We start from the raw sequence: 25012 nt of genomic DNA, 5'->3' as shown, positions 1-25012 counted from the left end.
GATGATTGGCATCTCTGCTCCCCTCCTCACACCTCTTCACAGGAAGACAGCATCCACCTGGGAAAACTTTTGGCCTTAAAAGGGTCATGCAGTCCCCAAAGAAAAACTGCAGTTTGCTCAAACTCAGCTTAGGTATTTAGGTCACCTGATCTCAGAACAAGGACAGTACCTGGATCCAGGTAGACTCAAGGCATCCTCAATTTCCCACAACCTAAAACTAAGCACCAATGACCAGGCTTTCCTGGACTGGCCGGCTACTGTCAACAGTGGATTCCAAACTTCTCTTTTAAGGCTCAGCTGCTATACATTTTACTAAAACATGAGAAACCTAACACAATTATTCAGAAAGAGGGGGATGACACCGCTTTGAAACTTTAAACAAAAGTCTACCATTAGCCCCTGCCCTTGGAACTCCTAATGACCAACTTCCCTTTTTCATCTCTCTGATACGGAAGGGAATGTCCTTGCAGTGCTCACCCCAAAACACAAGGACCACCATCATCCCACAAGGTATAAGAGTCAACAGGTAGATGCTATGGCTGGGGGATACCCGCCTGCCTCAGAGCCATTCCTGCCACTGCCCTCTGGGATAAGGCCACTGAAGAATTCATCACACCATCCCCTTTAACCATCCCTGCACCCCATGTAGTAGAAGCCCTTCTGAACTCTCCTCACACTCAACATTTTCCAGACAGTCACCTCACCTCCTATGAAATCCCCCTGGTACCACTCCTCACATAACTCTTTCTGGTTCCAAAAGCCTCAACCCAGCCACCCTTCTCCCCTCCTTCACAGATGAAACCCCCCCACAGCCACTTCACACCGACAGGTCACCTGTTGACTCCCTGTGACAATTTTCAGCAAACTGCTCTAACCAAAGCACACTTTTCATGCTTTCCTGATGGTTCTTACTTAGAGGAGGAAAATGATAAATATCTCGCCAGCTAAGCTACCACAACTCCCTTTGAGGACACTGAGGCAGCACCTTTCCCTCTGGCTACTTCAGCCCAGCAGGATGAGTTCTGTGTCCTTAAGGCAGCTTCTATTGTAGCCGAGGGCAGCACTGCAAACATGTAAGGTGATACTCGGTATATGCTTTGGATAGCTAGCTCATGGTTTTGGAATATTATGGAAGAAACGAGGTTTCCTTCCTTACAATGGGGATGAGATTAAAAATGGCTGCTAGGTCTAAAATTCATCAGATGCCATGCTTTTGCCTGCAGATCTAGCTATTATTAAGGTCCCAGGGATATTCTGCACTTGACTTTCTGGAGGCCAAAGGAAACCACCTGGCTTATAGTTCTGCCCAAAAAAAGCTACTCAAAAGGACACCGAGAGCCAGACCTCTGTCATGTTCTGAAGGGATGTCCTACCAACTGACAATTGGGAAAAATTGAGCAGACATGGCCAACAACAGGGCCCAGACAAGGAGAAACAATGTTGGGAATCTGATGACTAGTTGATAAAAAGAGAGAATTCTGGTTTGGATCAAATAACAATATGGCCATCTCCAAAATTCTAAAATTCCCACTCCTGACAACTGTACAAATATTAAACCATTGGTCTACTGACAAACTGATAGGGTTGATGAACCAGTATTGGTGGGGAAATGCTAAGAAGACTGCAGAAAGTGCCAACCTTGCTTGTCCCACTTGTCCAAAATACGATCCTGGAAAACAAATCCATACCTCCCCTGGGCATTTTAGACTGCTCAATGAACCATTTGAGATTTGGCAACTGGATTTCATGCAACTTTCTCATCTCATGGAAATAAGTTTGTGTTAGTCAATGTGCCTATGTTATCTCACTGGACCAAAGCTTTCCCTTGTAGAAAGGCCAATGACTCTTCTGTGGCTAAAATCCTGTTAGAAAAAATTCTCTCTCCGGGAAAAGCTCTCTTGAACAGCACAATGACCAGAAAACCCATTCTACCGTGCAGGCATTTCACTGAGTTTGTGATCTTTGGCCGGTTTTACAATACTTTCATTGTACATTACTATCCCCTAACCTCACAACTGGTCCAACACCATAATGGCAACACTGGGGACCCAATTGGCAAAATCTGCAGAGACTTTCCAATGACCTGGGCCAAAGGCATTGCCAATACTTCTTCTAAATCTCAAGGCCATCCCCTTTGGAGCTCTGACTCCCAACCTTGGAGATAGTCACTGGATATCCATGCATTTGACCTCTGCCCCCTTTTGACCTGGAGTTGAGAAAAGGGGATATATTTCAATAATGCAAAGATCTAGTTGCTTCTATCAAAATGAACATTGTTGTAGCAGAGCAATCTTTTCAGTGTCCACTCCCAGGGGATAATTATCTTGACCATCACACCCTGCAAGCTGGGGATTCTTTCTCTTGGGAAAGACACTGCCACAGAGATTCTCTTCAACCTCCCTTGAGAGGACCTTATCGGATACTGCTAACCAAACCTTGTGCTGCCAAATCCCAGGGAATGGGCTCTTGGGTCCACGGGACACATTTAAAGAAGGCACCAGACCCTGACTGGACCTGGACACCATCTGGTCACGAGAACATAAATACTTCCCAAATTGAAAGAGAAAACATCTGGGGAGACAGCTTTCCCCCACATGTCCGGACCAGGCCTGCATTCCTTTTCTCACTGTTGCTCCTCCTACCTCTTTTGTGCAAAGAACATGCCTTTTTCTGCATTTCCCAGTCTCTTGCAAAAGGAGGAAACCTCTTTGGAGTATGACCTTTCCAGAAATAGCCTCATTTTTATCTTGTGAGCATTTCTAGAGTTTTAGAAGTTTCAGAATTCAAAAGTCTTTCTTTTACCTAAACTATTAACTGCACCCTGATTCCTTTTGTTTGTTTTTGTTTTGTTTTTGTTTGCTTTCTTTAAAGAAACAGAATTTTTAATTTATTAAAAACATTAAAGACAAATGAAAAAAAAAACCATGCCGTGTTTATAGACAGAGAAATTCAAAATCATAAAAAAATGTCAATACTTTTCCAATTGCCTTGTATATTTTATGCAGCAGCAATTAATATCCCAATATGAGTTTGCAAGAAATATGACAGGCTAATTCTAACCTTGATACGGAAGAGCAAAGACCCATAGACAGCCAAGATGCTTCTGAAGAAAAAGGAAAGGGGAGGGCGCCTGGGTGGCCTCATTCGGTTAAGCATCTGCCTTCGGCTCAGGTCATGATCCCAGGTCCTGGGATCCAGTCCCACATCGGGTTCCCTGCTCGGCGGGAGTCTGCTTCTCCCTCTGCACCCCCTCCCATGTGCACAAAAATAAGTAAATAAAATCTTTAGGGGGGAAAAAAAGGAATAAGGAAAGGAGAACTGCCCCACCAGATATCAAGAATTATTATGAAGCTATAAGATTTAGGATAGGGTGTTATTCATGCTGGGAGACTAATGACTACCACTAGTGCACCCAGACCAGAATCACAAATGTATGAGAACTTCATCCATGACACAGGGGGCACTACAGATCACTGGGGAATGGTGTATGAAATACATGATGTCAGGACAACTGGTCATCCACATGGTAGATCTCTATCTCCTGCCATACACAAAATCTAATTTCCAATGGATTTACCGACTTCAAAATGAAAGATAAAACTGGTTAAACTTGCAGAAGAATATATAGAAAGATATCTTTATGATCCCAGGATAAGAAAATACTTCTTCACCAAGGCAAAAAACATTCTTCAGAAAGAAAATTGGTAAGCATGACAACGTTAAAATTAAGAATTTTTGCTGGGATGCCTGGGTGTCTCAGTCGTTGAGCGTCTGCCTTCAGCTCAGGGCGTGATCCCAGAGTCCTGGGATGCAGCCCCACATCCAGCCCTGCATCAGGCTCCCTGCTCTGCTGGGAGCCTGCCTCTTCCTCTCCCACTCCGTCTGCTTGTGTTCCCTCTCTCACGGGCTCTCTCTTTCTCTGTCAAATAAATAAATAAAATCTTAAAAAAAAAAGGAAAAGAACTTTTGCTAACAAAAAGATACCTTAGAGAAAAATTAAATTAGAAACCAGAAAAAGATACAGGCGTCCCAGGAAACAAGAATATTTGAATGAAATCTTTGAATTATACTTTATCATTCAAACTCCAGCTAACTTTTATATGAAAATCAGGAACCAAACAGATTCTGAAATCTAGGTAGTCTTCATTATTTTAACTCAGCTATCTGAATTCAAAAACTGATAACAAAGAATGTTTTATTCATAACACGCACAACCAACCACAGATCAATATCCAGAATATTTGAAAAGCTAATTCCTACATAACAAAAAGAGAAAAGCAAATAGCCCAATGGCAAAACTAGAATTTTATGGAAGAAAAAAATCCTAGTGGTGAATAAAAACATGAAAAATGTTCAACCTCAATAATAATCATAAAAATTCACCTTAAGGCCACAAAGAGTAACCCTTTTACATTCATCAGGTTGCCAAAAAATTAAGCTTGGCAAGACCAGTTATTGGTGAAGATAGGAATTCTATGCAGTACTGGGACAAGTACAATTGGTACAACTATTTTGAAAGATACTCTGCATTATCTTGCAAAACTCTACACGTTCATTCTTACAAACCAGAAATTCCAATACTAGAAAATGTATATGCCCTATTGAAAATCTTGAACCTACACACCAGGAAACGTGTGAGAATGTCCGTTGCAGCATTGTTCAGAATAACAAAAAACTGGAAACAATTATTCACCAAAAGCAGAATAAATAAATGGTGCTATACTTATATAATTACATAGTTTGAACATCCGGATTCTAATCCAAATGCATGGTTTCTGAATTTATAACATAACAGACCATTACTGATAACACATGGAGTTTTAAACAGCTCTTTTGAGATAACAATACTGTTTTGAAATGTCCCGGAAGTATTCCTATTCTTGCAACAAGTTCTCTAATGCTTCATGTTCCCCAGTGTATCTGTATTCCCAGATGTACTCAGTGATTTCATTTAGTGCATTCTCGCAGTATTTCACTATTTTGCTCCCAGACACTTGAGGAAGACACTTCCAGGAGGCACACGTGACTCCGGGTTTGCCTTCATAGGGAGAAACCTGTCTTCCTTCAGGTAAACAACTGCCAATAAATATTTTCAGTTGGCTCCTTTCAAACCTAGGGTCCTGGGTTAGAACCAACACATGGTTTGGAATTGTCATCTTGCTTTTGATTCTGTACTTGCTGTCTGTCAATCCTTTGTAGAAACAGTGTCCCCAGTGAGGTGATGCTGGCTCACTGGTCTCAATCTCGAGCAGATACAGACTTCACACAGGAAGTACATGAGAGTTTCTCCCTTCTAACCTTCCCAGTTCTTCAAGTGTCACTTGAGTAGTTTACAACTGTGATGCACATTTCCTCCAACATGAGACACGCCACCAGAAAAAGACCTTGCTGGCACTGAAACACAAAACCACTAAATACAAAGAACTTGACTGCTGATCAGAAATTCTTCCAGGGACACCTGGGTGGCTCAGTCGGTTAAGCATCTGCCTTTGGCTCATGATCCAGTGAGTCATGATCCCAGTATCCTAGGACTGAGTCCCACACTGGGCTCCTTGCCCAGCGGGGAGCCTGTTTCTCCCTCTGCCTGATTCTCTCTCTCTCTCTCTCTCTCATACACACACGCACAAATAAAATCTTTAAAAAAAATTCTTCCATGGAAACTTTTTTAAAGTTTTTTAAATTACAATTACCTCACAGTTATACTCATTTCAAGTGTGCAATCTAGTGATTCAACACTTGTAGGCAACACCTGGTGCTCATCACAAATGCATGACTTAATCCCTATCACCTATTGAACCCATCCCCCCAAACATCTCCCCTCTGATTACCAACAGGTTGTTCTCTATAGTAAAAAGGCTGTTTTCTTGGTTTGCCTCTTTTTTCTTCTCGCTGCTCATTTGTTTTATTTCATAAATTCCACAAATGACTAAAATCATATAGTATCTGTCTTTGACGGACTTATTTTGCTCCTCAAGGCAAATCTTGATCAGAACGGGGAAATGTGAAAAGTCGTAACGGGAAATGCCACAAAACAGTCAGGAGGTTTTGGCAGGGGGAGCTCGGACACACTCTCACTCTGAATAAACTGGGGACCCAACAGGAAGACATGGACTTGACCTCGCACGTGAATACTCCACTATTCCAGCTACAGGAACTCTATTCTCATCTCTCCATCCCCTCCCCCCAGCCCCCACCTCCCAACAGGACTCAACCATGAGAAGCCACAATGATTTGAACTACCAGATGCCTCCAATGGACTTTTGGTTCCTAACAGCCTTCTAAACTGCCCCCTTTTCGCCTGAAAACAGTGAGCCTCTCTGATGCTCCCCAATGTGCCTAAGGGTTAGTCACTGCTTCTTTGTCCTACATTCTATTCTTCTTCCTTCCCAAACAAAACCAACTTCGGCTGATAAATCCCTCAGAGTTTCTACCTTTAAGGTTACAAAATGGAGGGCAGTTTGTGTTTCTACCTGGGTCTCAGGTTCCAGCAGAATTAGGGAAGTGGGACCCCAGCTCATTCTTTTAGGAAGTCCTGAGAGTCAGCAGTTAGTGCATTCAAGTCCCCACTGAAAGCGGCTCCCGTTCCTCTGAATTTGGCTCAGGATTTCTCCCCAGAAACAAGCCTGCATCTGTAACAAGCCAACCACAGCATCTCTGATGTGGTGTCGCAGGACACCTCAAGCCACGGATCCCTGAGTAAAACAGGTCTGTTCAAATACCCGCAGGGAAAATGAGGACTGAACCAGGGGAACAGCCCTCAAAATGCAAGCGACTGTGCTACTCACTTACCAGCATGTCCTGGGAAGCCGCCCAGAGCCGCCCCCTCAGCACTCAGCCAACAAGGCAGCTTCTTCCTCTACCTCGGGAGGCGACAAGTTGCTGCAAAGGCCCCAGGGTCTTCCCAGGGTGGGGGCCAAACCTACTGAAATGGCAGCTTTGGCGCTCTATTCCCTGCAGCCAGAGAGGGGCCGGATCCTTGGGGGCCTTCCAGAGCCCTTCCTGCTCTGAGGCGCCCTGGGTCAGAAAAGGCCACGGCGCGCCCTCTGCTGGCCGTGGCTGCGCACGCAGAGAAACCGCCCCCTTCCTGTTGGAGGTGCGCGCGCGCCCTCTGCTGGCCTCCCTGGGAATCCCTGCAATGCTCAAAGTCATGACCCCTCAGATGGAGGGACAGAGGGTGCTCTGTTCCACCCAAGCCATCTCTCTCCATGATAGATCCTAGGGTTCGGCCCCACAATGCAAAAGGAGGGGTCCCCATCTTCCCAAGGGAAACGTCCTCTGCACAGCTCTGCCCCAGAGAGGTCGGAGGATTGGGCACAGGGAAATCTGACGCCCTGGATTCCCGCCTTCTCCAGTCCCAAAGCTCAGAGTAGCTACCTAGACCTCCTCCCCCCTGGTCCATGGTCCACCTCCACACACCTAGACCAGCAACTGCTTTTCATCCTTCCAACTCCTCTTTGTCTCTGCTTTTCTCTACCCCCTCTCCCTCTCTTGGTTCCTCTCACTTTCCAGGATTTGCCCAATCCCCCCACCACCCACTCAGTGTCCCTCTCCCTGACAGTCTCTTTCTCTATCTCTCCCCAGGCCCTCAGGTCTTCTGCTCTGTGCAGCCCTGTCCAGGACCACCACAGAGGACCACCTCTCCTGTCTCCCCCTCTCTCCTGCCATCATTCGGCCCTGGCCCTGCGCACAGGGCATGACAATCCCATTTACAAAGGCTGCTCAGGCTGACCTTGGCTGTAGCAGGGCAGTTACCCGCCTCTCCAGGGCAGAATGTGGACAGACAGACCTTGACACCTTGGCCCAGCCATGACCCCAAGGCTGCTGGAGGATGTCTTCTTCCACAACCTGGAGAGAAGGAGGGCTTTGCACGATCCAGGAGCTCTGGTGCAGAATGGACTGGAGTAAAGGACCTAAGAAGCAACAGACACATACACCCAACTCCTGCGTGGTGAGAGAGGAATGGGTCTCCTGTCACTGGCCTCTTCCCTGCCCATCCCTCAACATGGAAACTGTGGAGGATTATGGGGCATCAGGGGTCTTACCAAGAACACTGCCACCATCAGCGACCCTCAGAGCCCACCCGCTGTTGCGAGGCAGCTGGTGAGGTGAAACCAGTGCACAAAACCTGGATTAATGCAGGGCCTCCTCACCGGTCTCCCGGGGCCACTACTGACCCTTCATACATTCCTCACCATCACAACAGACCACTGCCTGGGGACAGACACCTATCCTGCTGATCACCACACACCCCCAAAACAAGCAGACACCATGTACTCAAGGGTATCTATCACCAGAGTTAATACAACCACCAACAGATCTAAATACAGGGTGTGTCCACCTGCCCAGAAGGACTGCTTGGGCCCCTTGCAGTAAAGATGCCACAAAGGGTAATCTTGCTACTATCCTCCATCACCACCACTGCTGCCAGTTTGTTTCTGTGTGTACAGGATTCACACTGTGCTCTTGGAGGGGAATGACTGTAGGTCCTCGTGAAGGCAGACGCTGACACACAGAACCATGAAAGGTTTATTGGGGGGATACGAGGAGAGACAGAGCACAGGGGACAGGATGGGCAGGGAAGGCATTCAGACCATTAGGCTCATCTGACACCTTTACAACATATATACTCTGCATAGCCTGGTTGTTACCGCTCAGGGAGATCTTCAAACTTCAAACTGACTGTCCTGTAAGTCAAACAGATTTTGGATTATTTCAATGGGATCTTATGTTCTGCCATATGCAATTTGCCTCCTATAGTATATCTGAGGCCTTGGATGAACACCTGAGTGTGTGGCTGCCTCTGTGAGTCTATATGTAATAGAAAATAATTGTCTTCACATCTCAGACATCAATGTCTGAATGTACCCATTCTCAAAAGTATCTTTTATTTCCTTCTTGGCTAGGACCTGAAATTTAATAGAAAAAAAGGAGGTCATTTCTTTGTTGTTGAAATGAGGATCGCTGCTATCTGGGCTGAGATGTTCTACTCCAAGTGAAATTTCAAGGTCTTAAATGAACACCTTTTGATGATCATCTGCATGGAGCTATTTTTTTAAACAGTGAGTAGGGTGAGTGGCCAAAATCCCAGATATTTGGCACATTCTTTTTTTTTTTTTTTTTTTGAAACAGAGAGAAAAAAACAAAGACAGAGAAAGGGTAAACTTGTGAGTGAACAGGGAAGGCGGAAAAGGAGAGGGAGAGAGAGAAACCCTAAGGGTCTCCACACTCAGCGTCAAACCCGACCTGGGACTCAATCTCAGAACCTTGAGATCACAGCCTCAGCGGAAATCAAGAGTCCAATGTTTAACCGCCTGAGCCACCCAGGGGCCCCTGCAGATTCTTTATGTACTTCAACTCCTGTGCCTCTAATGACCTCAGAAACCAATATGCTCCAGGTTTCAAAGAAAACAAAGCTGAGGTTCTGAGTAGGCCCCACGGAGAGCTGGCATTCGGGCTGAGACATCAGCAACACAGGCAAATCTGCAGGATACTGGGGCAGAAGTTCTGGGAGATGCAAAGCTACAGGCAGGGAGAGGACTCAGATGCAGAGGGTGGTGACAGGGCTCGAGCTAGGGCGGCTCCTGGTCAACCCCGAATTCCCCACTAAGAGCCTCACTCAGGCTGAAGCCAAGGCAGCAGCTCTCTGATCTCAGTACTGTCTTCACTTTCTCACACGGGCGCACACAAACTGAGGCAGACAAGAATCCCCAAAGAACCAAGTTAAATTTCCCACATCTCCACGGCATTCTTTCACACAGTTCAGAACTTTCAAAAATTTAGGGAAACAATAACCTTTATAGATTATGAATGAACAGCTTTATGCCAACAATGACATTTTCACGCAAATAACTGCATTATTCACACTGTGTGACAGACACACGCAGCAACTCGGTGTGGACCTCACTCTGCCTTCACACTCACTGCTTAAGCTGCTGGCCTGCCAGGAATGGCCTCCGCTCTACCTGAGAGAGACCATCCACTCCCCTGAGCACCTCCATCCTGCTTCTCATCCACAGTCTCCTGTTTCTGTGTGACCCACGGCTCCCTCTCCTGTCCTTCAGATACATCGCTGGTGCTTCCCTTATAAGGAACACAACGTCTGTGTGGTTTAATGAACGTGTCCCTCCCTTCTCTCAGACACCCTAAATTCCTAACGTTAAGAATAGACCTCATTCCTTCCAGAGCGCAGGATATGGTCTCTGTACAACATCCATGCGCACACCTGCTGTGCCGAGCTCTAGGAGAAGAGAGGCTCTCCTTCACCGCAAAGGGACCTGCCAACCACCTCAGTAGGAGTGAAAGATGAAGTCCATCAAATGGATCTCCTGAGCAACTTGGAGAAAGTGATCACGTCCTCAGCAACATTCACTCCCCCACGACATGAGACGCCTGCACGCAGGACCGCTATTCCTCATGGGGGACGCACCAGCGTCTATCTCTGACCCACGCCACAGAAAAGAAAGAGGACGAGCCCATAGGAAGTGACTGAGCCACATTCCCACAAAACCTCCACACCTGCCTCCAGCATCTGCCACTGTCTCTCATTCTCACCTCCCTGAGCCGACAAGAGGGCTTCCCCCAAGTATCCACAGGTTGCAGAGGATGGGGCAGACCCCAACCCTAATGATGAATCAAGGGACCACAGCCCTGCTTCAGTGGTTTACGTAACTAATGAAATGTCAGCTCAAACTCAACACACTGCACATGAAGTGAGAGGTGTTTCATCCCTCCAGGAACAACAAATGTGGACTCTGGACATGCACAACAGTAAGAAATACATGTCTGCCATTGTGCAATAGAGACACTTCCTTCACACCAATGGCACCTGCCCCACTGCTCAGTGTATGGAAATAGTTAAGCACAAAGCATGTATGACGTGAGAACTTCAGGATGTAACAGTGTCCCAGCCGGGTTTCCCATGCAATGTCAAGACCTCAGCACAAGTCTGCCTTTGTTCCACCCAAACATCCCTAAGGTGACGATCTGGAAACACAGAAGCCTGTAGGCTCTGGCATGAAGACATGGCATTTGAAAGATAAACGGCACCACACACAGATCCCAAGATATACCCAACAGATACAAGGCCACACACGGTGCTGCCCAGACAGGAACAGGATTCCAGAAATAGTTACAACGGGAAACAGCCACCGCATTTACCTTGTCCTTCTCTGGGACCTCCTTGGGAGCGGTGCCACTGTTGTCCCCTTGAGCGCCACAGGCTTCTGAATGGGACCGAGGCCCTAGAAGAGACAGAGGTGGATTAAGAAGGGTGTTGACCACGCATGATTCAAGCCAAGCTTCTACACCTGCCCCAGCCTGTTCTACACTCCCACTCTCAGGTCCATCCACATGCAGAGCGTTTCTCACAGGTCTCCCCTGACCTCTGTGGACAAAGGAGAGACCACTCCCTCACCCTTGATGATATGACAACTCTGCACAATAGAGATGATTTAATAACTAATCAATAACGCTAGACAACTGCGGCCTCCACACGTGTAAGTGATGTGAAGACTGTGCTCCATTAAGCCAAGAGCCCAAAACATCATGTCTGTGCAGTGCACCTGGGCAATGCTTTTATGTCTGTCTATTGCACATTGTCACACTTCTCAATGGCAGACCCCTGCTGCCCAGTTCTATATAGAGAAACGAGACAGTCCACGAAATGGATGTCCACAGAAAGTTGAGGAATGTTCCTGTGTCCTCACTCAGGTTGATCCTTGCATTGCAAAGCCTCGTGGTACCTCCTCTATATCTTCTCCACCGACACAAGTGGTCACATGATGAATACGCGCTACAACTCACATCATGCAATCCAGATCATCTTACCACATGGTGGCGGAACGAAGGGCGAGCGAGGCCCGCATGACGACCAAAGTGGAGGAGGGTGAGGTGGCCCACAGCCAATGAAGCCTGGTAATGTGGCCCGTAAGGGAGGACATGCAGGTTGGCCAAGGAAACCTTCTCACATCTGGACCCACCTGCAGACAGACAGGAAAATAGTTTGGTGAGACAGACAGAAGTTGTAACACCAAGAGATGAAACCCAAAGAAAGAGCTCTCAGCATCTGCCTCCTTCTCCAATACCACGTTCCAGCAGAGCCGCATCCGTGCTAGAGAACTTGACCCCTCCCCACTGCTGCCAACTATAACAAGGGGGGAGAGGGGAATGGATATTACAGGAATAACCTACTGTCACCAAACATCACTAACCATGTCTGCCAATGGTCACTAGCAAGAAGTAGCATCTTCAAAGATGAAAAAGGAGCATGGCAAACTAGTGAAGGCAGGACACTCCAGACACGGAGGCATCGGGATCCTGGACAACACTTCATCTTTCCTCCTCAACCACACAGAATATTTTGGTTTGTTAACAAGAGAGAGAATGTGATGAAACTGCCCTTTCTTCTCAGGAATCCGAGCCACTCGAGGTGAATCCTTTGCCTGCAAGCCCCTGACTGTCCCCATGCTGCCTCACTTCCTGACACAAGGGTCTTCTGCTCTCTGCAGTTTCTGTCCATGGCCACAAACACACGAGGAATTAGGGGCCTGTGATCTGACAACGGAATTAGAAAAGTGTTTTCCGAAAGGAACGTGATACCAATAACCCTTATATAACTCAGCAGCTGTGCTTATCTTAAAACACAGTCACTCGGACATTTCAGCACACTGAGTTCCAGAGTAATTTTGTCCAATAGGAAATTACGATGGGAAGCATAAGTTAGAGAAGCCACAAAACTGTATATGCTTTCCGATGGAAAGCTCGAGAACGTGTGATGAGAGAAGAAACCTGCTCTCACTGTGACTTCGGACCAAACGACCTGCTCCTAGAAGCCCAACCGAAGGGCTTGTGGGGCACCGGTCATGCAGATAATCGCTAACATCCCCCCTTCAGAAAGTGTGTGTCACAGTGTGTTTTGCGACACGACACTAACAGCTTTGATCATGCAAAATAGTTGTGGAAAGGGTACAAGGAGAGGGATTCTGTATAGCACGTTTACCAGCAGAAGTAAAACAGGGATGACTTACGAAACATGGCCTATCTAAGCACATTCCAAACCGCAAAGCAGATAATAAAAAATGCACGGAGAGCTTCCCCTAGTTTCCAGTCGTGAGGATGACCACAGACCTTGTCACAGGTTAATCATCTAACCGCAATACGAACACAATAGGTATCGCACCTGTACATACCCCAGTGGGAATCAGGCAGCCCAGAGACTTCAGTGTGCAGTGAGCTGTCAGCTTCCTTGAGTTATTTCCCCCATGTGCACTATGGGTGAGCAGGGGTACAAAAACGCACACACAGACACACACACACACACACACACACACACAAGACACACACACAGTGAGTGTTCTGCCATCCTTCACCTCTAACCACCTGTGGCTTTGGGAGAGGCCCCCAAAGATGATGATTTGTAACGGAGAAGCCTGTCAGCCCCTGCGTGAACTGCTTGTATTTGAGAGGTGAACGACGCCACAGACAAACTGGATGACCCACCCAACAGACACAAGGCCAGGACACGGTGCTGCCCAGACAGGAACAGGATTCCAGAAATGGTTACAACTGGAAAAAGCCACCGTATTTACCTTGTCCTTCTCTGGGTCCTTCTTCGGCACGGTCCCACCTTTGTCCCCTTGAGCGCCACAGGTTTCTGAATTGGACCGAGGCCCTAGAAGAGACAGAGGTGGATTAAGACGGGTGTTGACCACGGAAGATTCAAGCCAAAGCTCTACACCTGCCCCAGCCTGTTCTACTCTCCCACTCTCAGGTCCCTTCCAGATGCAGAGCGTTTCTCACAGGTCTCCGCTGACCTCTGTGGACAAAGGAGAGACCAGTCCCTCACCCTTGGGGATATGACCACTCTGCACAGTAGAGATGATTTCATAACTAATCAATAACGCTGGACAACTGGGGCCTCCACACATGCAAGTGATGTAAAGACTGTGCTCCATTAAGCCAAGAGCCCAAAACATCATGTCTGTGCAGGGCACCTGGGCAATGCTTTTATGTCTGTCTATTGCACAATGTCACACTTCTTCTCAATGGCAGACCCCTGCTGCCCAGTTCTGTATGGTATAACGAGATAGTCCACGAAATGGATGTCCACAGAAAGTTGAGGAATGTTCCTGTGTCCTCACTCAGGTTGATCCTTGCATTGTAAAGCCTCGTGGTACCTCCTCTACATCTTCTCCACCGACACATGTAGTCACACGATGAATACGCGCTACAACTCACATCATGCAATCCAGATCATCTTACCACATGGTGGCGGAACGAGGGGCAGGGGAGGCCCGCATGTCGACCAAGGTGGAGGAGGCTGAGGTGGCCCACAGCCAATGAAGCCTGGTAAAGTTTGGTCCATAGGGCAGGGCATGCAGGTGGGCTGAAGAAACCCTCTCACATCTGGACCCACCTGCAGACAGACAGGAAAATAGTTTGGTGAGACAGACAGAAGTTGTAACACCAAGAGATGAAACCCAAAGAAAGAGCTCTCAGCATCTGCCTCCTTCTCCAATACCACGTTCCAGCAGAGCCGCATCCGTGCTAGAGAACTTGACCCCTCCCCACTGCTGCCAACTAAAACAAGGGGGGAGAGGGGAATGGATATTACAGGAATAACCTACTGTCACCAAACATCACTAACCATGTCTGCCAATGGTCACTAGCAAGAAGTAGCATCTTCAAAGATGAAAAAGGAGCATGGCAAACTAGTGAAGGCAGGACACTCCAGACACGGAGGCATCGGGATCCTGGACAACACTTCATCTTTCCTCCTCAACCACACAGAATATTTTGGTTTGTTAACAAGAGAGAGAATGTGATGAAACTGCCCTTTCTTCTCAGGAATCCGAGCCACTCGAGGCGAATCCTTTGCCTGCAAGCCCCTGACTGTCCCCATGCTGCCTCACTTCCTGACACAAGGGTCTTCTGCTCTCTGCAGTTTCTGGCCATGGCCACAAACACACTTGAGGAATTAGGGGCCTGTGATCTGACAGGGGAATTGGAAAAGTGTTTTCCAAAAGGAACGTGATACCAATAACCCTTCTATAACTCAGCAGCTGTGCTTATCTTAAAACACAGTCACTCGGACATTTCAGCACACTGAGTTCCAGAGTAATTTTGTCCAATAGGAAATTACGATGGGAAGCATAAGTTAGAGAAGCCACAAAACTGTATATGCTTTCCGATGGAAAACTCGAGAACGTGTGATGAGAGAAGAAACCTGCTCTCACTGTGACTTCGGACCAAACGACCTGCTCCTAGAAGCCCAACCGAAGGGCTTGTGGGGCACCGGTCCTGCAGATAATCGCTAACATCCCCCCTTCAGAAAGTGTGTGTCACAGTGTGTTTTGCGACACGACACTAACAGCTTTGATCATGCAAAATAGTTGTGGAAAGGGTACAAGGAGAGGGATTCTGTATAGCACGTTTACCAGCAGAAGTAAAACAGGGATGACTTACGAAACATGGCCTATCTAAGCACATTCCAAACCGCAAAGCAGATAATAAAAAATGCACGGAGAGCTTCCCCTAGTTTCCAGTCGTGAGGATGACCACAGACCTTGTCACAGGTTAATCATCTAACTGCAATACGAACACAATAGGTATCGCACCTGTACATACCCCAGTGGGAATCAGGCAGCCCAGAGACTTCAGTGTGCAGTGAGCTGTCAGCTTCCTTGAGTTATTTCCCCCACGTGCGCTATGGGTGAGCAGGGGTACAAAAACGCACACACAGACACACACACACACACACACACACACACACACACACACACACACACAAGACACACACACAGTGAGTGTTCTGCCATCCTTCACCTCTAACCACCTGTGGCTTTGGGAGAGGCCCCCAAAGATGATGATTTGTAACGGAGAAGCCTGTCAGCCCCTGCGTGAACTGCTTGTATTTGAGAGGTGAACGACGCCACAGACAAACTGGATGACCCACCCAACAGACACAAGGCCAGGACACGGTGCTGCCCAGACAGGAACAGGATTCCAGAAATGGTTACAACTGGAAACAGCCACCATATTTACCTTGTCCTTCTCTGGGTCCTTCTTGGGCACGGTGCCACCTTTGTCCCCTTGAGCGCCACAGGTTTCTGAATTGGACCGAGGCCCTAGAAGAGACAGAGGTGGATTCAGACGGGTGTTGGCCACGCAAGATTCAAGCCAAAGCTCTACACCTGCCCCAGCCTGTTCTACTCTCCCACTCTCAGGTCCCTTCCAGATGCAGAGCGTTTCTCACAGGTCTCCGCTGACCTCTGTGGACAAAGGAGAGACCAGTCCCTCACCCTTGGGGATATGACCACTCCGCACAGTAGAGATGATTTCATAACTAATCAATAACGCTGGACAACTGGGGCCTCCACACATGCAAGTGATGTAAAGACTGTGCTCCATTAAGCCCAGAGCCCAAAACATCATGTCTGTGCAGGGCACCTGGGCAATGCTTTTATGTCTGTCTATTGCACAATGTCACACTTCTTCTCAATGGCAGACCCCTGCTGCCCAGTTCTGTATGGTATAACGAGATAGTCCACGAAATGGATGTCCACAGAAAGTTGAGGAATGTTCCTGTGTCCTCACTCAGGTTGATCCTTGCATTGTAAAGCCTCGTGGTACCTCCTCTACATCTTCTCCACCGACACATGTAGTCACACGATGAATACGCGCTACAACTCACATCATGCAATCCAGATCATCTTACCACATGGTGGCGGAACGAGGGGCAGGGGAGGCCCGCATGTCGACCAAGGTGGAGGAGGCTGAGGTGGCCCACAGCCAATGAAGCCTGGTAAAGTGTGGTCCATAGGGCAGGGCATGCAGGTGGGCTGAAGAAACCCTCTCACATCTGGACCCACCTGCAGACAGACAGGAAAATAGTTTGGTGAGACAGACAGAAGTTGTAACACCAAGAGATGAAACCCAAAGAAAGAGCTCTCAGCATCTGCCTCCTTCTCCAATACCACGTTCCAGCAGAGCCGCATCCGTGCTAGAGAACTTGACCCCTCCCCACTGCTGCCAACTAAAACAAGGGGGGAGAGGGAAATGGATATTACAGGAATAACCTACTGTCACCAAACATCACTAACCATGTCTGCCAATGGTCACTAGCAAGAAGTAGCATCTTCAAAGATGAAAAAGGAGCATGGCAAACTAGTGAAGGCAGGACACTCCAGACACGGAGGCATCGGGATCCTGGACAACACTTCATCTTTCCTCCTCAACCACACAGAATATTTTGGTTTGTTAACAAGAGAGAGAATGTGATGAAACTGCCCTTTCTTCTCAGGAATCCGAGCCACTCGAGGCGAATCCTTTGCCTGCAAGCCCCTGACTGTCCCCACGCTGCCTCACTTCCTGACACAAGGGTCTTCTGCTCTCTGCAGTTTCTGGCCATGGCCACAAACACACTTGAGGAATTAGGGGCCTGTGATCTGACAAGGGAATTAGAAAAGTGTTTTCTGAAAGGAATGTGATACCAATAACCCTTCTATAACTCAGCAGCTGTGCTTATCTTAAAACACGGTCACTCGGACATTTCAGCACACTGAGTTCCAGAGTAATTTTGTCCAATAGGAAATTAAGATGGGAAGCATAAGTTAGAGAATCCACAAAACTGTATATGCTTTGCGGTGGAAAACTCGAGAACGTGTGATGAGAGAAGAAACCTGCTCTCACTGTGACTTCGGACCAAACGACCTGCTCCTAGAAGCCCAACCGAAGGGCTTGTGGGGCACCGGTCATGCAGATAATCGCTAACATCCCCCCTTCAGAAAGTGTGTGTCACAGTGTGTTTTGCGACACGACACTAACAGCTTTGATCAGGCAAAATAGTTGTGGAAAGGGTACAAGGAGAGGGATTCTGTATAGCACGTTTACCAGCAGAAGTAAAACAGGGATGACTTACGAAACATGGCCTATCTAAGCACATTCCAAACCGCAAAGCAGATAATAAAAAATGCACGGAGAGCTTCCCCTAGTTTCCAGTCGTGAGGATGACCACAGACCTTGTCACAGGTTAATCATCTAACCGCAATACGAACACAATACGTATCGCACCTGTACATACCCCAGTGGGAATCAGGCAGCCCAGAGACTTCAGTGTGCAGTGAGCTGTCAGCTTCCTTGAGTTATTTCCCCCACGTGCGCTATGGGTGAGCAGGGGTACAAAAACGCACACACAGACACACACACACACACACACAAGACACACACACAGTGAGTGTTCTGCCATCCTTCACCTCTAACCACCTGTGGCTTTGGGAGAGGCCCCCAAAGATGATGATTTGTAACGGAGAAGCCTGTCAGCCCCTGCGTGAACTGCTTGTATTTGAGAGGTGAACGACGCCACAGACAAACTGGATGACCCACCCAACAGACACAAGGCCAGGACACGGTGCTGCCCAGACAGGAACAGGATTCCAGAAATGGTTACAACTGGAAAAAGCCACCGTATTTACCTTGTCCTTCTCTGGGTCCTTCTTCGGCACGGTCCCACCTTTGTCCCCTTGAGCGCCACAGGTTTCTGAATTGGACCGAGGCCCTAGAAGAGACAGAGGTGGATTAAGACGGGTGTTGACCACGGAAGATTCAAGCCAAAGCTCTACACCTGCCCCAGCCTGTTCTACTCTCCCACTCTCAGGTCCCTTCCAGATGCAGAGCGTTTCTCACAGGTCTCCGCTGACCTCTGTGGACAAAGGAGAGACCAGTCCCTCACCCTTGGGGATATGACCACTCTGCACAGTAGAGATGATTTCATAACTAATCAATAACGCTGGACAACTGGGGCCTCCACACATGCAAGTGATGTAAAGACTGTGCTCCATTAAGCCAAGAGCCCAAAACATCATGTCTGTGCAGGGCACCTGGGCAATGCTTTTATGTCTGTCTATTGCACAATGTCACACTTCTTCTCAATGGCAGACCCCTGCTGCCCAGTTCTGTATGGTATAACGAGATAGTCCACGAAATGGATGTCCACAGAAAGTTGAGGAATGTTCCTGTGTCCTCACTCAGGTTGATCCTTGCATTGTAAAGCCTCGTGGTACCTCCTCTACATCTTCTCCACCGACACATGTAGTCACACGATGAATACGCGCTACAACTCACATCATGCAATCCAGATCATCTTACCACATGGTGGCGGAACGAGGGGCAGGGGAGGCCCGCATGTCGACCAAGGTGGAGGAGGCTGAGGTGGCCCACAGCCAATGAAGCCTGGTAAAGTTTGGTCCATAGGGCAGGGCATGCAGGTGGGCTGAAGAAACCCTCTCACATCTGGACCCACCTGCAGACAGACAGGAAAATAGTTTGGTGAGACAGACAGAAGTTGTAACACCAAGAGATGAAACCCAAAGAAAGAGCTCTCAGCATCTGCCTCCTTCTCCAATACCACGTTCCAGCAGAGCCGCATCCGTGCTAGAGAACTTGACCCCTCCCCACTGCTGCCAACTAAAACAAGGGGGGAGAGGGGAATGGATATTACAGGAATAACCTACTGTCACCAAACATCACTAACCATGTCTGCCAATGGTCACTAGCAAGAAGTAGCATCTTCAAAGATGAAAAAGGAGCATGGCAAACTAGTGAAGGCAGGACACTCCAGACACGGAGGCATCGGGATCCTGGACAACACTTCATCTTTCCTCCTCAACCACACAGAATATTTTGGTTTGTTAACAAGAGAGAGAATGTGATGAAACTGCCCTTTCTTCTCAGGAATCCGAGCCACTCGAGGCGAATCCTTTGCCTGCAAGCCCCTGACTGTCCCCATGCTGCCTCACTTCCTGACACAAGGGTCTTCTGCTCTCTGCAGTTTCTGGCCATGGCCACAAACACACTTGAGGAATTAGGGGCCTGTGATCTGACAGGGGAATTGGAAAAGTGTTTTCCAAAAGGAACGTGATACCAATAACCCTTCTATAACTCAGCAGCTGTGCTTATCTTAAAACACAGTCACTCGGACATTTCAGCACACTGAGTTCCAGAGTAATTTTGTCCAATAGGAAATTACGATGGGAAGCATAAGTTAGAGAAGCCACAAAACTGTATATGCTTTCCGATGGAAAACTCGAGAACGTGTGATGAGAGAAGAAACCTGCTCTCACTGTGACTTCGGACCAAACGACCTGCTCCTAGAAGCCCAACCGAAGGGCTTGTGGGGCACCGGTCCTGCAGATAATCGCTAACATCCCCCCTTCAGAAAGTGTGTGTCACAGTGTGTTTTGCGACACGACACTAACAGCTTTGATCATGCAAAATAGTTGTGGAAAGGGTACAAGGAGAGGGATTCTGTATAGCACGTTTACCAGCAGAAGTAAAACAGGGATGACTTACGAAACATGGCCTATCTAAGCACATTCCAAACCGCAAAGCAGATAATAAAAAATGCACGGAGAGCTTCCCCTAGTTTCCAGTCGTGAGGATGACCACAGACCTTGTCACAGGTTAATCATCTAACTGCAATACGAACACAATAGGTATCGCACCTGTACATACCCCAGTGGGAATCAGGCAGCCCAGAGACTTCAGTGTGCAGTGAGCTGTCAGCTTCCTTGAGTTATTTCCCCCACGTGCGCTATGGGTGAGCAGGGGTACAAAAACGCACACACAGACACACACACACACACACACACACACACACACACACACAAGACACACACACAGTGAGTGTTCTGCCATCCTTCACCTCTAACCACCTGTGGCTTTGGGAGAGGCCCCCAAAGATGATGATTTGTAACGGAGAAGCCTGTCAGCCCCTGCGTGAACTGCTTGTATTTGAGAGGTGAACGACGCCACAGACAAACTGGATGACCCACCCAACAGACACAAGGCCAGGACACGGTGCTGCCCAGACAGGAACAGGATTCCAGAAATGGTTACAACTGGAAACAGCCACCATATTTACCTTGTCCTTCTCTGGGTCCTTCTTGGGCACGGTGCCACCTTTGTCCCCTTGAGCGCCACAGGTTTCTGAATTGGACCGAGGCCCTAGAAGAGACAGAGGTGGATTCAGACGGGTGTTGGCCACGCAAGATTCAAGCCAAAGCTCTACACCTGCCCCAGCCTGTTCTACTCTCCCACTCTCAGGTCCCTTCCAGATGCAGAGCGTTTCTCACAGGTCTCCGCTGACCTCTGTGGACAAAGGAGAGACCAGTCCCTCACCCTTGGGGATATGACCACTCCGCACAGTAGAGATGATTTCATAACTAATCAATAACGCTGGACAACTGGGGCCTCCACACATGCAAGTGATGTAAAGACTGTGCTCCATTAAGCCCAGAGCCCAAAACATCATGTCTGTGCAGGGCACCTGGGCAATGCTTTTATGTCTGTCTATTGCACAATGTCACACTTCTTCTCAATGGCAGACCCCTGCTGCCCAGTTCTGTATGGTATAACGAGATAGTCCACGAAATGGATGTCCACAGAAAGTTGAGGAATGTTCCTGTGTCCTCACTCAGGTTGATCCTTGCATTGTAAAGCCTCGTGGTACCTCCTCTACATCTTCTCCACCGACACATGTAGTCACACGATGAATACGCGCTACAACTCACATCATGCAATCCAGATCATCTTACCACATGGTGGCGGAACGAGGGGCAGGGGAGGCCCGCATGTCGACCAAGGTGGAGGAGGCTGAGGTGGCCCACAGCCAATGAAGCCTGGTAAAGTGTGGTCCATAGGGCAGGGCATGCAGGTGGGCTGAAGAAACCCTCTCACATCTGGACCCACCTGCAGACAGACAGGAAAATAGTTTGGTGAGACAGACAGAAGTTGTAACACCAAGAGATGAAACCCAAAGAAAGAGCTCTCAGCATCTGCCTCCTTCTCCAATACCACGTTCCAGCAGAGCCGCATCCGTGCTAGAGAACTTGACCCCTCCCCACTGCTGCCAACTAAAACAAGGGGGGAGAGGGAAATGGATATTACAGGAATAACCTACTGTCACCAAACATCACTAACCATGTCTGCCAATGGTCACTAGCAAGAAGTAGCATCTTCAAAGATGAAAAAGGAGCATGGCAAACTAGTGAAGGCAGGACACTCCAGACACGGAGGCATCGGGATCCTGGACAACACTTCATCTTTCCTCCTCAACCACACAGAATATTTTGGTTTGTTAACAAGAGAGAGAATGTGATGAAACTGCCCTTTCTTCTCAGGAATCCGAGCCACTCGAGGCGAATCCTTTGCCTGCAAGCCCCTGACTGTCCCCACGCTGCCTCACTTCCTGACACAAGGGTCTTCTGCTCTCTGCAGTTTCTGGCCATGGCCACAAACACACTTGAGGAATTAGGGGCCTGTGATCTGACAAGGGAATTAGAAAAGTGTTTTCTGAAAGGAATGTGATACCAATAACCCTTCTATAACTCAGCAGCTGTGCTTATCTTAAAACACGGTCACTCGGACATTTCAGCACACTGAGTTCCAGAGTAATTTTGTCCAATAGGAAATTAAGATGGGAAGCATAAGTTAGAGAATCCACAAAACTGTATATGCTTTGCGGTGGAAAACTCGAGAACGTGTGATGAGAGAAGAAACCTGCTCTCACTGTGACTTCGGACCAAACGACCTGCTCCTAGAAGCCCAACCGAAGGGCTTGTGGGGCACCGGTCATGCAGATAATCGCTAACATCCCCCCTTCAGAAAGTGTGTGTCACAGTGTGTTTTGCGACACGACACTAACAGCTTTGATCAGGCAAAATAGTTGTGGAAAGGGTACAAGGAGAGGGATTCTGTATAGCACGTTTACCAGCAGAAGTAAAACAGGGATGACTTACGAAACATGGCCTATCTAAGCACATTCCAAACCGCAAAGCAGATAATAAAAAATGCACGGAGAGCTTCCCCTAGTTTCCAGTCGTGAGGATGACCACAGACCTTGTCACAGGTTAATCATCTAACCGCAATACGAACACAATACGTATCGCACCTGTACATACCCCAGTGGGAATCAGGCAGCCCAGAGACTTCAGTGTGCAGTGAGCTGTCAGCTTCCTTGAGTTATTTCCCCCACGTGCGCTATGGGTGAGCAGGGGTACAAAAACGCACACACAGACACACACACACACACACACAAGACACACACACAGTGAGTGTTCTGCCATCCTTCACCTCTAACCACCTGTGGCTTTGGGAGAGGCCCCCAAAGATGATGATTTGTAACGGAGAAGCCTGTCAGCCCCTGCGTGAACTGCTTGTATTTGAGAGGTGAACGACGCCACAGACAAACTGGATGACCCACCCAACAGACACAAGGCCAGGACACGGTGCTGCCCAGACAGGAACAGGATTCCAGAAATGGTTACAACTGGAAACAGCCACCGTATTTACCTTGTCCTTCTCTGGGTCCTTCTTGGGCACGGTGCCACCTTTGTCCCCTTGAGCGCCACAGGTTTCTGAATTGGACCGAGGCCCTAGAAGAGACAGAGGTGGATTCAGACGGGTGTTGGCCACGCAAGATTCAAGCCAAAGCTCTACACCTGCCCCAGCCTGTTCTACTCTCCCACTCTCAGGTCCCTTCCAGATGCAGAGCGTTTCTCACAGGTCTCCGCTGACCTCTGTGGACAAAGGAGAGACCAGTCCCTCACCCTTGGGGATATGACCACTCCGCACAGTAGAGATGATTTCAGAACTAATCAATAACGCTGGACAACTGGGGCCTCCACACATGCAAGTGATGTAAAGACTGTGCTCCATTAAGCCCAGAGCCCAAAACATCATGTCTGTGCAGGGCACCTGGGCAATGCTTTTATGTCTGTCTATTGCACAATGTCACACTTCTTCTCAATGGCAGACCCCTGCTGCCCAGTTCTGTATGGTGAAACGAGACAGTCCACGAAATGGATGTCCACAGAAAGTTGAGGAATGTTCCTGTGTCCTCACTCAGGTTGATCCTTGCATTGCAAAGCCTCGTGGTACCTCCTCTACATCTTCTCCACCGACACATGTAGTCACACGATGAATACGCGCTACAACTCACATCATGCAATCCAGATCATCTTACCACATGGTGGCGGAACGAGGGGCAGGGGAGGCCCGCATGTCGACCAAGGTGGAGGAGGCTGAGGTGGCCCACAGCCAATGAAGCCTGGTAAAGTTTGGTCCATAGGGCAGGGCATGCAGGTGGGCCGAGGAAACCCTCTCACATCTGGACCCACCTGCAGACAGACGGGAAAATAGTTTGGTGAGACAGACAGAAGTTGTAACACCAAGAGATGAAACCCAAAGAAAGAGCTCTCAGCATCTGCCTCCTTCTCCAATACCACGTTCCAGCAGAGCCGCATCCGTGCTAGAGAACTTGACCCCTCCCCACTGCTGCCAACTATAACAAGGGGGGAGAGGGGAATGGATATTACAGGAATAACCTACTGTCACCAAACATCACTAACCATGTCTGCCAATGGTCACTAGCAAGAAGTAGCATCTTCAAAGATGAAAAAGGAGCATGGCAAACTAGTGAAGGCAGGACACTCCAGACACGGAGGCATCGGGATCCTGGACAACACTTCATCTTTCCTCCTCAACCACACAGAATATTTTGGTTTGTTAACAAGAGAGAGAATGTGATGAAACTGCCCTTTCTTCTCAGGAATCCGAGCCACTCGAGGTGAATCCTTTGCCTGCAAGCCCCTGACTGTCCCCACGCTGCCTCACTTCCTGACACAAGGGTCTTCTGCTCTCTGCAGTTTCTGGCCATGGCCACAAACACACTTGAGGAATTAGGGGCCTGTGATCTGACAGGGGAATTGGAAAAGTGTTTTCCAAAAGGAACGTGATACCAATAACCCTTCTATAACTCAGCAGCTGTGCTTATCTTAAAACACAGTCACTCGGACATTTCAGCACACTGAGTTCCAGAGTAATTTTGTCCAATAGGAAATTAAGATGGGAAGCATAAGTTAGAGAAGCCACAAAACTGTATATGCTTTCCGATGGAAAACTCGAAAACGTGTGATGAGAGAAGAAACCTGCTCTCACTGTGACTTCGGACCAAACG

The 25012-nt window shown here is 48.2% G+C and overlaps 1 protein-coding gene across 1 annotated transcript in view; it reads right to left on the bottom strand.

The window, feature by feature from the left end:
• The window catches only part of LOC125281633 (transport and Golgi organization protein 1 homolog), a 124289-nt gene extending 108170 nt beyond the window's left edge, over positions 1-16119 (bottom strand). The window contains exon 1 of the mRNA XM_057315278.1: positions 16042-16119. The gene's annotated coding sequence lies outside the window, so the exon portion shown is untranslated. The remainder of the gene's footprint in view (positions 1-16041) is intronic.
• Between the last annotated feature and the right edge of the window lie 8893 nt (positions 16120-25012).

Source organism: Ursus arctos, unplaced genomic scaffold (genome assembly GCF_023065955.2).
Source record: "Ursus arctos isolate Adak ecotype North America unplaced genomic scaffold, UrsArc2.0 scaffold_2, whole genome shotgun sequence".
Classification (NCBI taxonomy): domain Eukaryota; kingdom Metazoa; phylum Chordata; class Mammalia; order Carnivora; family Ursidae; genus Ursus; species Ursus arctos.
Note: the sequence above shows the minus strand (reverse complement) of the source record. Positions and strands in the feature narration are given on the sequence as shown.